Genomic DNA, 16,195 nt, shown 5'->3' with positions numbered 1-16,195 from the left:
CCTGAAACAGCTCCCATATAAACCGATGTCTCTATTTTACTTCTTGAGCCCCTAAATGGGGCAATTTTACACAGTGACTTCTAGTATGGTCTCCAACATTCAATTCATTTACTGACCATAACTTGATATAGCTTCAATATTATAGCAATTCTTTTCTTTTATCCTTTGTTTGCCTAAAAAGAGCTATCGGGAAGAGAACTCGACAAATGCGATCTATAGTGGAAGGTACATAAGATTCGGCCCGGCCGAACTTAGCACGCTTTTACTTGTTTTGAGCTATTGATAAATTGAGTGTGATCCAACGCGAACAAATGGCAAAACGTTCTGAAAACAAATAACCTCAAAAATGTCAAGCTTTACAATAGAGCTGTCAGTTGGCAGATTGCAAAACAAGGGTTGTCCAATCCCGAAATATAAAAGGCAACCCTCGTAAGTTTATAGTAAGGATATTTCGAAAAAACGCGGTGAAAAATCAAATACTTATGAACTCCTAACAGCTTCAAACAATTAAAAGCGCTTTAAGCTCGACCGGGCCAAATCTTATATACCGTCCACCATGCATCGTATTTGACACGTTCCTTGAAAGAATTTTTTAAATATGATGATGATTTCAAATATGGTGTCTTTTTAGCTATTATTTTCATGGCAACATTGGTTTAAGCAGCTTAACAGCTTTCGTGGTTTGTTTCACTGTCAAACATCTTCAGTTTCGTCTATACTTTAAACATAAACCGTCTCACAAACGAACAACGCTGGCAAATTATTGAATTTTATTGTCAAAATGCGTGCTCTTAAGAAAGTTCATCGCGCGCTTCTTCCGTTTTATGGACGAAGCTCATTTTCGGCTCAATGGGTATGTAAATAAGCAGAATTATCGATTTTGGAGTGAAGATCAGCCAGAAGCATTGCAAGAGCTACCAATGCAACCAGAAAAGGTCACCGATTGGTGCGGTTTATGGGCTGGAGGCATCATTGGACCGTACTTCTTCAAACATGATGTGAATCGTAACGTAACTCTGAATGATGAGCTCTATCGTGCGATGATATCCAACATTTTTTGCGCCCAAAATGCAAGAGCTTGACTTGCATGACATGTGGTTTCAACCAGATGGTGCCACATAGCACATGTAACACTGGACTTATTGAGAGGCGGAACCGTTCAATTGTCCGCCTCGATAGTGCGATTTATTGCCTTGAGACTATTTTTTGTGGGGCTATGTTGAAGCTCATATCTATACAGACAAGCCCGCTTCATTGAGCGCGTTGAAAGACAACATTGAAGCATTTATTCGTGAGATACCTATCGAAATGTTGGAAAGAGTATGCTAAAATTGAACATAGCGGATGGACCATTTGAGGCGCAGCACAATTTTCTGTTCTGTTAGCACATATTTCTGTTTTAGTTCAGTTGTGAAGCAGAAGGAAAAAGGAAATGGAAAGACGTGAGTGTGAGCGAATTGAGATGTACAGGAGTCAGAATGAAGTCCGAAATTCTACCAAAGAATTAAACATCAAACTGATGACTTTGGTGCAGGCACATCCTCCTACAGAGACAAAGAAGGAAATCTGGTAGCAGACACAGATAGTGTGCTGAAGATATGGAAAGAACATTTTACCCAACTGCTAGTGTCCGACGTTTGCGATATCCTGCAAAACCAATACCTGATGATGGTATAGAATGTTTTCCTCCTAGTCAGAATGAGATCCAAATAGCAGTGACCCGACTAAAGAACAACAAGGCAGCAGGAGCCGACGGGTTACCCGCTGAACTATTTAATACCGGAGGCAACATGCTGAAAAGGCGTATGCATCAGCTTATCTGCGCAATCTGGCTAGAAGAATGCATACCCGATGATTGGAACCTCAGCATACTATGTCCCGTACTCAAGAAAGGAGACAAGACGGAATGTGCCAACTACAGAGGAATAAGTCTACTCCCCATCGCATAAAAGATACACTCGAGCGTACTGTGTGAAAGATGAAAAGCTAAACTCAATGAGATAATTGGGCCCTATCAATGCGGCTTTAGACCTGGTAAATCCACCCTAGACCAGATATTCACACTGCGCCAAATCCTGAAAAAGACCCAAGAAGGACAATTCAACTCCTCAACATCTCTTGGTTGACTACAAAGCCGCCTTCGATACTCCTTTACGTTCAAAGGTATTTCAAGTCATGTCTGAGCTTGGTATCCCTGCAAAATTAATAATACTCTGTAAGATGACACTTGCTGTTACACGTTCCTCAGTAAGATTAGGAAAGAATCTCTCCAAACCATTTAATACCAAACGAGGTTTCAGACAAGGAGACAGCCTATCGTGTTATCTCTTTAATATCCTGCTGGAGAAGATTATACGAGTTGCAGATGTGAATAGATATGGCAAACTAATCACAAGAGAACACATCATAGGTCATCGGTCACCGGAAGTAGAAACTGCAGCCTTTGAAAGAATCGAAAGAGAGTCAGTGAAAATGGGTTTGGCAGTAAATGAAGAACAAACGAAATGGATGGTTTCAACTCCCAAAAAGCCTTGCACAACCGAGCAGATAAAGACAAGTAAAAGCGTGCTAAGTTCGACCGGGCCGAATCTTATATACCCTCCACCATGGATCGCATTTGTCGAGTTTTTTTTTCCCGGCATCTCTTCTTAGGCAAAACGGAATATAAGAAAAGATTAGCTCTGCTATTACAGCGATATCAAGATATGGTCCGGTTTGGACCACAATTAAATTATATGTTGGAGGCCTGTGTAAAATTTCAGCCAATTCGAATAAGAATTGCGCCCTTTGGGGGCTCAAAAAGTAAAATAGAGAGATCGATTAATATGGGAGCTGTATCGGGCTATAGACCGATTTGGACCATAATAAACACGTATGTTGATGGTCATGAGAGAATCAGTCGTACAAAATTTCAGGCAAATCGGATAATAATTGCGACCTCTACAGGCTCAAGAAGTCAAGATCCCAGATCGGTTTATATGACAGCTATATCAGGTTATGAACCGATTTGAACCATACTTGGCACAGTTGTTGGATATCATAGCAAAACACGTCGTGCCAAAATTCATTCAAATTGGATAAGAATTGCGCCCTCTAGAGGCTCAAGCGGTCAAGACCCAAGATCGGTTTATATGACAGCTATATCAGGTTATAGACCGATTTGAACCATTCTTGGCACAGTTGTTGGATATCATGACAAAACACGTCGTGCGAAATTTCATTCCAATCGGAAAAGAATTACGCACTCTAGAGGCTCTAGAAGTCAAAACCTAAGATCGGTTTATATGGCAGCTATATCAGGTTATGAACCGATTTGAACCATACTTCGCACAGTTGTTGGATATTATAACAAAACACGTCGTGCAAAATTTCATTCCAATCGGACAAGAATTGCACACTCTAGAGGCTCAAGAAGTCAAGACCCAAGATCGGTTTATATGGCAGCTATATCAGGTTATGGACCGATTTGAACCATACTTAGCACAGTTGTTGGATATCATAACAAAACACGTAGTGCCAAAATTCATTCAAATCGGATAAGAATTGCGCACTCTAGAGGCTCAAGAAGTCAAGACCCAAGATCGGTTTATATGGCAGCTATATCAAAACATGGACCGATATGGCCCATTTACAATACCGACCGACCTACACTAATAAGAAGTATTTGTGCAAAATTTCATGCGGCTAGCTTTACTCCTTTGGAAGTTAGCGTGCCTTCTACAGACAGACGGACGGACGGACAGACGGACCGACATGGCTAGATCGACATAAAATGTCACGACGATCAAGAATATATATACTTTATGGGGTCTCAGACGTTTATTTCGAGTAGTTACAAACAGAATGACGAAATTAGTATACCCCCCATCTTATGGTGGAGGGTATAAAAATAGAGAAAGTTGGGAACCACAACTTTGAGACAGTCAGTAACTTTATCTACCTCGGCACCGCTGTAACCGAAACGAACGACACCAGTTTTGAGATAAAGCGAAGAATAATACTGGCAAACAGATGCTACTTTGGACTATGTTAGCAGTTTATAAACAAGGCGACCTCTCGACAGATGAAGATTACACTAAACAAGACAGTGACACTACCCGTCGTGCTGTTGTATGGTTCTGAAGCATGGGTACTAGTGAAAGCAGATGAGGCAGTGCTTGGAGTATTTGAGAGAAAGATTCTTCGTAAAATATATGGATCAGTTTGCGTTAATGGAGAATATAGGCGACGTATGAACCACGAGGTGTATGATGACAATAGCATAGTTACATGTTTCAAAATACAACGGCTGCGTTGGCTAGGTCATGTTGTCAGAATGGACGAAGAAGCTCCAGCAAAGATGTCTTTTGAAGACAAATACGGTGGTATACGCAAACCGGGAAGACCAAAAGCGCGATGAAAAGATGAAGTTGTGTGAGACACCTCGAAACTAAGTGTCAGTAATTTTAGAATGAGCGCAGAAGATCGAGCCCCTTGGAATGATTTTTCATAGCCAATTGAAGTAAAAAGTGAGAGAAGGAAGAGTGAATAAAACTGGGGGAGACTTCCTGCACGAAAGGGGGCCTCTCCAACGAGAGTATGTGGATGGTTTGGATGTCATCCAAGCTATTCCATCAACTGGTTGTGGACTGTATTGTGGAAACACAGAATCGCAGTTCACACCAATATACCAAGGTGAAAAAGGTTACCCGTAGAGCGGTATAAAAAGAGAGGCGGGAAGTAAAACAAGGAGTTAGGCTGATTTTACTATATGATTTTTTGTTATATGATTCTGAAGCATGGGTACTTTTGAAGGCAGATGAGGCAGTGCTTGGAGTATTTGAGAGAAAGATTCTTCGTAAAATATATGGACCAGTTTGCGTTAACGGAGAATATAGGCGACGTATGAACCACGAGCTCTATGAGCTGTATGACGACGATACGGCTGCGTTGGCTAGGTCATGTTGTCAGAATAGATGAAGAAGCTCCAGCAAAGTAGTCCTTTGAAGGCAAACACGGTGGTACACGCAAACCGGGAAGACCAAAAACGCGATGAAAAGATTAAGTTGTGTGAAACACCTCGAAACTTGGTGTCAGAGATTTGAGAATGAGCGCAGAAGATCGAGGCGCTTGGAACGCTATTCTACGTCCGGCTAGTGGAACATATTTTCTGTCATAGCCAATTAAAGTAAAGTAAGTTCAGTTGTGACAATTTTGGTGCTGGAAAATGGGAAAAGGTACACAAGCAGCATGGAATTGAATGACTGTTCTTGGCAGACATCGCCTTGTAGATTATCATAGTTGGTGTCATGCAACTTTCTTTGAAATGTCATAGACGCTCTGCTGGCAACTTTTGAGGCAAGCTTGAAAAGAAATAAAACTGTACGATATGAGGAACTCATTGCTATCTCCTACCAATAAATTACCTCAAAAGTTGTTTGGTTTTATTTTCCTTAACTTGAAATTTTGTGTTTTTTTCCAATTCTTGTGGTCATCGCTTTTCTGAAACTCATGCATTTAGTTGTTCTCTATAATTATATTTACTCCTAAACTTCGGAACAGGGTATGAGAACATGAGGAATCGCTTTGTAATATCATGGAAAAAAGGGAGGGTGAAATTGGCTTGGGGCTGTTCATCCACCTTTAAAATATGGCATGTGGCTATGGGGGAGGTTACACATCTTCTTCATATTCTTCTTTCAGGACCTTCTCCTCCTACCAAGCTTTGTTATACCTATATGATTATGGGGCCCATCAATTTGGTTGGTAGCTTCGCTTTTATTCGTATTTCAACCACGTTTTGCAGCATGATTTAATGAAATAACAGTTATGTCATTGACATGTCAATCATCTAGACAAACTGGTATTTAGTATACATCAACATTGAATAATTGGTCAAAATGCAAATATTGGGTTGCCCAAAAAGTAATTGCGGATTTTTTAAAAGAAAGTAAATGCATTTTTAATAAAGCCTTAAATGAACTTTAGTCAAATATACTTTTTTTACACTTTTTTTCTAAAGCAAGCTAAAAGTAACAGCTGATAACTGACAGAGGAAAGAATGCAATTACAGAGTCACAAGCTGTGAAAAAATTTGTCAACGCCGACTATATGAAAAATCCGCAATTACTTTTTGGGCAACCCAATAGTATGGTTGTTAATTCGTCTAAGTTTGGAGAATTTTTTTCCAGGAATAACAGGGTGGCATTTGGCTCTATTAAAGGTAAGAATGATACTCTAACTGAAAGCGCAAAATACCTGTCTGTTGTGCTGGGTAGGAATTTTCGCTCCAAATCTAAATTTTATAGAGAACGAAAAAGGCAGCACTTGCATTATGCCCCTGCTCTTCTTTAGAGCAGGCAATAATCTCCGTCCTACATTCCAAGAAAGTTAGGCAGTTGCTAAAGTCCTGATGTTCATGTAACTATCAGTAAATTTGTTCATTCTAGGCGTCCTCGTATTAACACCATACCATCAAACGCGTCGGAGCATAGCTCAGTCCCAGGTTCCTCAATATGTCCTCTAGTTTTTATTCATCCCTGTAGTATGAGTTTCCAGATGATACTACCATAGTTCTGTCCATCCAAAACTGTGGCGCTGACTGCAGTGCCTCGCTCTTCAACTTAGGTGTTGTCTCAGGCATCCTATTCAAAATTTCTTCCATTCCATTCAGGTTTCCTAACGTAGCCTGGATTATACCACGATGGTATGACGTGCTCTGCTATAACCTATTGCCTTGAGTCACATAACCTCAGTGTCTCAAGGGTCGGATTTCTAGAATAGTCTCCAGTACCCTAGTGGGCGTGGTCCTCATCGCTCCGCCTATGTCTTAATGTTGCACTTCTTCCTATAGGCCGTCCATCAAACTACTGAGTCAATAGTTTGAATTTCGCCAAGTACACTTACTTTCTGAAAAATTTTGGGATTTTATTACGATAAAAATACTGTGCCACTATTCTTGAGAGAACCGATTGGAACTACGATATCCCTGGTAACAGAAGTTACATAGACTTCTATACGGGGATGGTTGCACACTAAACGACCAAAACGGCGTATTTGCTGACCCTTACAATATGGGGAGGGAGAGGTATTTTAGATTGATACACTCCCTAAAACACCTCTTAAACCGGATATTTTTGCAGACTATGCGACTATGACAGGTATTTGGTAGTAGACCACGAATCTGATATCAAAATTCCGAACGACCCACCCTCATAACAACCTCCAAATAGGACGTATTTGCTCACCATAAAATTTGGGGCCTTAAAGAAAGTGGGGTTCGATATTGATAGTTTTTAGAGCCCATACCTCAAACCGGACATATTTGCTGACTTTGCAATGAGGAGTTTAAGAAAGATATTTCAAATTAGAAGACAAAATTTGGTACCCAATTTTGAGGCCAAGGGCAACATGGGGTTCAAATAAATAATATGTCAGAGTAGAGCACGAGGCTGATATATTTTCAGGACTAAGTGTTTGGGGGACCACCCCACTCCTAAAAACACCCCTAAATCGGACATATTTACCTACCATGTCAATTTGGAGCTCAAATGAAAGGTACTGGGGAGTGGAGCACGAAATTGATACCCACTTTGGAACCAATATTTCTCCTCAAAACACCCCAAAAACACCAATTATTTACTGACCATCGCAATATAGGGCTGAAATAAAGGTATTTAGGAGTTCCATACGAATCTGATATCCAAATGTGGAATCATGTATTTGGCGCTGAACCCCTTCCCCAAGACACCCCCCAAAGAATAAAAATTTACCGATCATGGCAATATGTGACTCAAATGGAAGGAATTTTAGATTAGAAAACGAATTTGTTAACCAATTTTGGAGCCAAGTGTTTTGGGGGACGAAAATAAGTTTGCAAAGGATTGGTTTTGTTCCATATAAAGTAAAAGACGGCGCAGCGGAGGGGGCCCGGGTCAGCTAGTAAGATATACAGAACGATTCGGATCATACTCAGCACGTATGTTGGAAGTTATAGTCGAAATTTCAGCCAAATTCGATGAACATTTGAGGTTTTTGGATTTCAAGAAGTTAAATTCTGGAATTGGTTTATATGGGAGGTAAAAATGCAAATATTGCCCATAAACATTCCACTAAGAAACAGGGGCAAATCCTATCAGTTTGTTGACCGATTCAGATGTTGGAAAACAGAACAAAAAATTGCCCCACTTTTCCCAAATATTTATATCAGATTCATACTTTACTCCCAAAGACCTTTCATTTGAGCCCCCCCTATGGTCGTAAAATTGTCCCCTTTGGGGGATGTTTTTGGGGAGAGGCGGCCCCCCAGCACTTGGACCCCTATTTGGATATCAGATTCGTATTCTATATTCAAATACCTTTTATTTAAGCCCCATATTCCCATGGTCAGTAAATAAGTCCTGTTTGGGGGGTGTTTTGGGGAAGGGGTGGCCCCCAGAAACGTGGTTCCTCATTTGGATATCAGATTCGTATTGTATTCGCAAATACCTTTAATTTGAGTCCCATATTGCCATGATCGGTAAATATGTCCGATTTAGGGGTGTTTTGGGGGTTGGGTGATGTTGTGGGGGTGGGGTAGTGTTGTGGGGGTGGGGTGGCCCCATAGACTCTTTTCCCGAATATTGATATCAGATTTGTGCTTTACTCCCAAAGACCTTTCATTTGAGCCCTATGTGGCTATGGTCGTAAATGTGTCCCCTTTGGGGGAGGTTTTTGGGGAGAGGCGGCCCCCCAGCACTTGGTCCCATATTTTGATATCAGATTCTAATTCTACACTCAAATTCCTTTTATTTAAGCCCCATATTCCCATGGTCAGTAAATAAGTCCTGTTTGGGGGGTGTTTTGGGGAAGGGGTGGACCTCCAGAAACGTGGTCCCACATTTGGATATCATATTCGTATTCTACTCGCAAATATCTTTAATTTGAGTCCCATATTGCCATGATCGGTAAATATGTCCGATTAAGGGGTGTTTTGGGGGTTGGGTGGTGTTGTGAGGGTGGGGTGGTGTTGTGGAGGTGGGGTGGTCCCATAGACACTTTTCCCGAATATTGATATCAGATTTCTGCTTTACTCCCAAAGACCTTTCATTTGAGCCCCATATTGCTACGGTCGTAAAATTGTCCCCTTTGGGGGATTTTTTTGGGGAGAAGCGGCCCCCAAACACTTGCTCCCATATTTGGATATCAGATTCGAATTCTACACTCAAATACCTTTATTTAAGCCCCATATTCCCATGGTCAGTAAAAAAGTCTTGTTTGGGGGGTGTTTTGGGGAAAGATTGGACCCCCAGAAACGTGGTCCCACATTTGGATATCTGATTCGTATTCTACTCGCAAATACCTTTAATTTGAGTCCCATATTGCCATGATCGGTAAATATATCCGTTTTAGGGGTGTTTTGGGGGTTGGGGTGGTCCCCCTAGATATTGGATATCAGATACGTTTTCTTATCCTAAATACCTTTCATTTGAGTCCCATATTGTCGTGATTGGTCTAAATGTATGTTTGGTAGGTTTTAGGGTGGGGCGGCCCCCCTAGGTACCCCATCCGAAATTTGGATACCAAATTTTTATTTTTAGGATACTATATGAGAGCACACAAAATTTCGCTTAAATCGCATCACCCATCTCCGAGATTTGGCGTTTCTGAAAATTAGGGTAAAGGGGAGGGTCCGCCCCCCCTTTAGATATCAAAAAATGTAGAACCCTATTTTCACCATGGGATCTTTATGCACCATCTGAAATTTCAAGAAAATTGGTTCAGCCGTTTCTGAGTCTATAAGGAACACACAAACAAACAAATTTTTATATATAAGATATAGCCTCTATATAACCGATTCCCGTATTTGATTTCTTGAGTCCCTGCAGACCTCAATTTGGTCAACCTCATTGTTGCTAAATTTCGATGTCTCAGTGATCCCGTGCTGGAGAATGCATGGAAATGTCTTTTCATCAAAGGACTCAACATGCCTTCCATTGCCTCCGCTAGCAATCACATTTTCTTGTCTACATGGTAATGACAATCCAAAATTCGGCCTGAATGAACTCAACGCCTTGCCGCCGCTTCTTCTTACACAATAAGGCATATTAGTCCTTTGTATTAAAATAAGCACATGCAGTTCCATTGAGAGTAGCCCTTTATATTCTTTGGATTAGTAATTTTAGGAGTTATTATTTTTCAGTGATTAATAGTTTGGAATAATTTATGCATACTGGTATTCATATTTGGCAAAGAGCATCGGTAGTCGTTGAAAGATTAGTCATAAAAATAAATTCAAAGCATGTGGAAGTAGCATTGGGCAAAAATAAACTTAAATTGGAATACCAGGCGAATATGTTGCTGAAAAAAATTCTAGTGATCATAGGTGTGTTGTCTTTAGCATGGCCTTCGGTATATGCTACTCAGTGCATGGTAGCTCAAGATGTACCCAAGACCAACTATAGCCAATTATTGCTTGCCATTAACGAGGAGCAAAAGTTTGAATCAATTCTCATGGTCTACCAAAAATCAACTGAGGTCGATACCTTACATCAAGCGCTGCAAAAGCTGCATGTTCCTAAGATTTCTTTAATCGAACAGCAAGCAGCATTTTTCTACAGAGGTTTCCACAATGTGAACATCTGGCCCATATTGGTTTTGAACACATCCTTGGATTTTGAAATCTTCAAAGCTCTGGCCACAACTTTGGATTATATGCGTCAAACAAAGATACTCACCATAGCAATGGAGGTGCAGGATAAACAGCATTTCAAAATGCAGTTATTGGAATGCTGCAAAAGTTACAACATGACAAATGTCTTATTGCAGTTCGTTTGCCATGAGAGAGAGACTGAATGTGGTTTGCTGCATATGCTAAAGCCCTATCCTCAATATCACTGGAGTCTAATTACCCAAGCAGATGTACAAACCAAAAGCCAATACTATCCGCAACATTGGAAGAATATGCATAATAAAACCCTCTTGACCTATACGGATCAAAGCCAAACCAGATCTTTCTATTTTAAGGATACTCAAGGCGAATTGCGAATGAATGGCTATGTGGCTAGGCTTATTCTGCTGTTTGCTGAGCGCTTTAATGCCTCCCTACGCATGGCCTACCCCTTGAGCGTGGAAAGTCCCACACACTTTGACGCAATTTTGATAAATATGGTAAGGAAAAATTTGCTTGATTTGCCCATGGTAATGGATGCAGGATATGTGGGAGAATTGTGGATGAATTGGACTGATGCCTACGATTATGATATGGCCGTTTTCATGGTGCCCTGTGCCCAGGTTCTAAGCACTCGTGAAGTGTATGCCATACTCTTGAATGAGTATTTCTTGGGTTGTATCATCGCCAGCACTATGCTGCTATCTGTTTTACATTCTCTGATCGATTATGTTTTTGATGATTTATGGCAACCTTCACGCCTACTCTTCAGTGACAGAATATTTCCCGGAATTCTGGGTCAGTCTTTTGCCGGCCGCTCTTCACACAGTCGCAGCCTGCGAATAGTCTATGTGTTACTCTTCATTGTAGGTCTTTACTTCAATACTAAGTTTTCGGTAAATGTCAGTACCTTTTTCACCAGTCCTCCTTACCACAAACAACTCGAGACCACAGAGGACATTAAGAAATCATCCCTAAAATTGCTGCTATACGAGACCGAGGCCGATCACTTGAGTGTTTTCACCGTAAACGTTGTCAAATCAATTATCACCACCAACAACTACACTTACCTCAGGGAACTTCGTCAAAATCTGAATACCACCTATGGCTATGTAAGTACATTGGGGGTATGGCAAATGCTGAACCGGCAACAACAGTTCTATACCTATAAAACTTTTTGCACCTTTGACAATCTCACCCTGCTGCCAAGTCTAAACTGGGCCATACCATTGCAACAAAATTCGCCCTACCTCGAAGCCCTGAATTACCTCATTCATCAGGTGCATGCCTTTGGGCTAAAAGAAGCCTGGATTTATAGCACATTTGGGGATTTGTTGAAGTTAAAACAGATAACCCTGCGTGACCCCTATATCGACCAAGGTCCAAAAGCCCTTATTATAAATGATTTATTTTGGACATGGATATTGCTGCTTTGTGGCTTGTTGGCTAGTACTTTAGTGTTTTTGTCAGAACTTGTGTGCAGTCGTATCAATCAAAGAAAGTGAAAGTCTATGCAGATTTTATTGTCAACATTGGGAGGTGTCACATGGAATTTGAAATTCATAGAAGTCAAAGAAGGAAAACCACTTTATACAACAGCTGCGATCAAAACATTTAAGTATTGGGTTGCCCAAAAAGTAATTGCGGATTTTTCATATAGTCGGCGTTGACAAATTTTTTCACAGCTTGTGACTCTGTAATTGCATTCTTTCTTCTGTCAGTTATCAGCTGTTACTTTTAGCTTGCTTTTGAAAAAAATTGTAAAAAAAGTATATTTGATTAAACTTCATTCTAAGTTGTACTAAAAATGCATTTACTTTCTTTTAAAAAAATCCGCAATTACTTTTTGGGCAACTCAATATTTTTTTTTTTTGTTTGAGCTTCACCCAAGGGGCTTTTTTGTAAATTTAGTAGCAATACATTTTTATTATTGTATCATATTTGAAAAAATAAAATCGTTACTATAGTTTCTAGCTGTAACCAGTAAAAGCGTGCTAAGTTCGGCCGGCCCGAATCCTATATACCACCACCATGGATCGAATTTCTCTAGCTTTTTGGCTAGTATCTCTTTAAAGGCAAACAAAGGATAATGGATAAGAATTGCTATGCTATTGAAGCTATTTCAGATTATAAACCGATACAAGCCATATTTGGCTTGGATGTTGGGGATCATTTCAGTCAAATCGAATAAGGGCGTGTTGAGGGCGTACTACAAACTCAAGAAGTATAATAGGGAGATATGTTTATATGGGAGCTACTTTAGATTATAGGCTAATTCAGAGCATATTTGGCAGGTATGTGAAAAGCCATAGAAAAAGTCACTATGCAAAATTTCAGTCAAGTCGGACAAGAATTACGCCCCCTAGAGGCTCAAGAAGTATAATCGGGAGATGGGTTTATATGGAAGCTATGTCATGTTATGAACCTATTAAGATCATATTTGGCACGTATGTTAGAAGTCATAGCAAAAGTCACTGTTCCAAATTTCAGCCAAATCGTATAAGAACTACGCCTTCTAGAGGCTCGTGAAGTAAAATCGTGAGATCGGTTTATATAGTTATGGACCGATTCAGGTTATGGACCGATTCAGATTCTGGACCGATTAAGGTTATGGACCGATTCAGAACATATTTGACATGTGCAATGGAAGTCATAGAGGCGGCCACTGTGCTAAGTTTCAGCCAAATCAGATAAGAATTAAGCCCTCTACAGGCTTATGAAGTATATAGGGGAACCCGTTTTATATGAGATCTACATCCGATTATGGACCTCCTCAGATCGTACTTGGCACGTATATTAAAGGTCGCATATACCGTGACTGTGAACAAATTCAGCAAAATAGGGTAGCTAATACGCCCTCTAGAAGCTCAAGAAAAACAATCGAAAGATCAGGCTATATCAGGTTATGGACCGATTAAGACCATATTTGACACGTATGTTGGATATCATAGAAAAAGTCACTGTGCAAAATTTCAGCCAAATCGAATAAAAATTATGCCCTCTAGAGGCTCACGAAGTAGAATGGGGAGATCAGTGTACATGTTCCAAATTTCAGTCAAATCGAATAAAAACTACGCCCTCTAGAGGCTTAAGAAGTAAAATGGAGGGATCGGTTTATATGTTTATGGACCGCTTTAGGTTATGGATCGATTCAGGTTATGGACCGATTGAGACCTTACTTGACATGTACATTGGAAGTCATAGAGGCGGTCACTGTGCCGCCTCTATAAGAATAAAAATTACGCCCTCTATAGGCTAAAGAAATATGGGATCTACATCAGATTATGGACCTACTCAGATCGTACTTGGCACGTTCAAGGTCAAAGGTCGCACATACAGTGACTATGCACCTATTCAGACCATATTTAACAAGTATGTTGGAAATCATAGAAAAAGTCACTGTGCAAAATTTCAGCCAAATCGAATAAGAAATACGCCCTCTAGAGGCTAAAAAGTATAATAAGGATATGGGTTTATATGGGAGCTATGTCATGTTATGAACCGATTAAGACCATATTTGGCACGTATGTTAGAAGTCATAGAAAAAGTCACTGTGCAAAATTTCAGCCAAGTCAGATAAGAACTACGCCCTCTAGAGGCTGAAGAAATAAAATCGGGAGTTCGGTTGATGTGGGAGCTATATCAGGTTATGGTCCAATTCACGCCATATTTGGCACGTAACTTTTGAGGTCGTAGATACAGTGACTGTGAAAATATTAAGCAAAATGGGATATGCATTGCGCCCTCTAGAGGCTCAAGAAGTAATATCGAATGAACTGTTTAAAAGGAAGCTATACCAGGTTATGAACCGATTAAGACCATATTTGGCACGTATGTTAGAAAATCATAGAAAAAGTCACTGTGCAAAATTTCTACCAAATCGAATAAGAACTACACCCTCAAGAGGCTCAAGAAATAAAATCGGGAGATCGGTTTATGTGGGAGCTATATCAGGTTATGGACCGATTCACACCATATTTGGGGCACGTAAATTTAAGGTCGTAGATATAGTGACTGTAAAAATATTCAGCGAAATCGGATAAGAATTGCGCCCTCTAGAGGCTCAATAAGTAATATCGAATGATCTGTTTATAACGGAGCTATATCATGTTTTGGATGGATGTTGAAGATCATAGAAGAAGTCACTGTGCAAAATTTCAGGCAAATCGAATAAGAAATACGCCCTCTAGAGGCTCAAGAAATAAAATCGTTAAATCGGTTTATGTTGGAGCTCTATCAAGTTATGGACCGATTCGAAACATATTTAAGACGTTTATTGAATGTCATAAAAGCAATCACTGTGCCAAATATCAGCCAAGTCAAATAAGTACTACGCCCTCTAGAGGCTGAAGAAATAAAATCAGGAGATCGTTTTATGTAGGAGCTATCAGGTTATGAACCGATTCAGACCATATTTAGCACAGTTGTTGGAAGCCATATCAAAACATCACGTCACCAAATCGGATAAGAACTACGCCATCTAGAGGCTCAAGGAGTCTAACTGGGAGATCGGTTTATATGGCAGCTATAACAGGTTGTGAACCGTTTTGAACCATATTTAGCAAAGTTGTTGGAAGCCATATCAAAACACCACGTGGAAAATTTCAGCGAAATCGGATAAGAAAAGTGGTCTAGTTATAAATCCGTGTAAGACAGAAGTAGTTCTTTTTAACAGGAGATACAATTTCCTAACAATGCAACCTGTCTCCTTGGGAGGAGAGAATTTTCCATTTACAGAAAGCGCAAAATTCCTGGGTGTTTTGCTGGACAGGAAATTGAAATTCCAATCCAACATTTAGCAAAGGGCAAAAAAGGCAACTCTTGGCCCATACACCTGGAAGAGGGCCATTGGCAAAAGTTGGGGCCTTAGACGTGTCATGCATTGGGTATATACTGCAGTGATCTGACCTATAATGCTATATGGTGTTGTGGTCTGGTGGACGGCGTTTCAAAAGTTCACCTACTCCTCAATACTTAACCGGATCCAAAGGATGGCTTTTTTGCGCATCACAGCCGCCCTAAACACCTGCAAGAGAGACATTGGCAAAAGTTGGAGGTTTAGACCGCGTGTCATGCATTGGATATATACTACAGTTGTCAGACCTATAATGCTATATGGTGTTGTGGTCTGGTGGACGGCGCTTCAAAAATCCACCAACTGCTCAATACTTAACAGGATACAAAAGATGACTTGTTTGTGCATCACAGCCGCACTGAGGACGACATCATCTGATGCACTGAATTTAATTGCAGCCACCATTGCCGTGCGGTTAAGGGAGTTTTCTCATTGGTCATGTGGCGGCTACAGACACTGTATTTTCCTTGATACAATATTCAATGTTCCAGGCAGTGTGGATTACACCCTACCTGAGCCGCTTTTTGACAAATGGTACTGTTCAACTATTCCTGATAGAACCGATTGGAACTACGATATCCCTAGTTACAGATGTTACACAAACTTCTATATGGATGGTTCCAAACTAAACGACCAGGTGGGCTTTAGGGGTACTCGAGAACTGGTCATATCGAAAAGGTTACCCGAACACTGCAGTGTGTATCAAACGGAGA

This window comes from Stomoxys calcitrans, chromosome 3 (assembly GCF_963082655.1).
Source record: "Stomoxys calcitrans chromosome 3, idStoCalc2.1, whole genome shotgun sequence".
Classification (NCBI taxonomy): Eukaryota; Metazoa; Arthropoda; class Insecta; order Diptera; family Muscidae; genus Stomoxys; species Stomoxys calcitrans.
Note: the sequence above shows the minus strand (reverse complement) of the source record.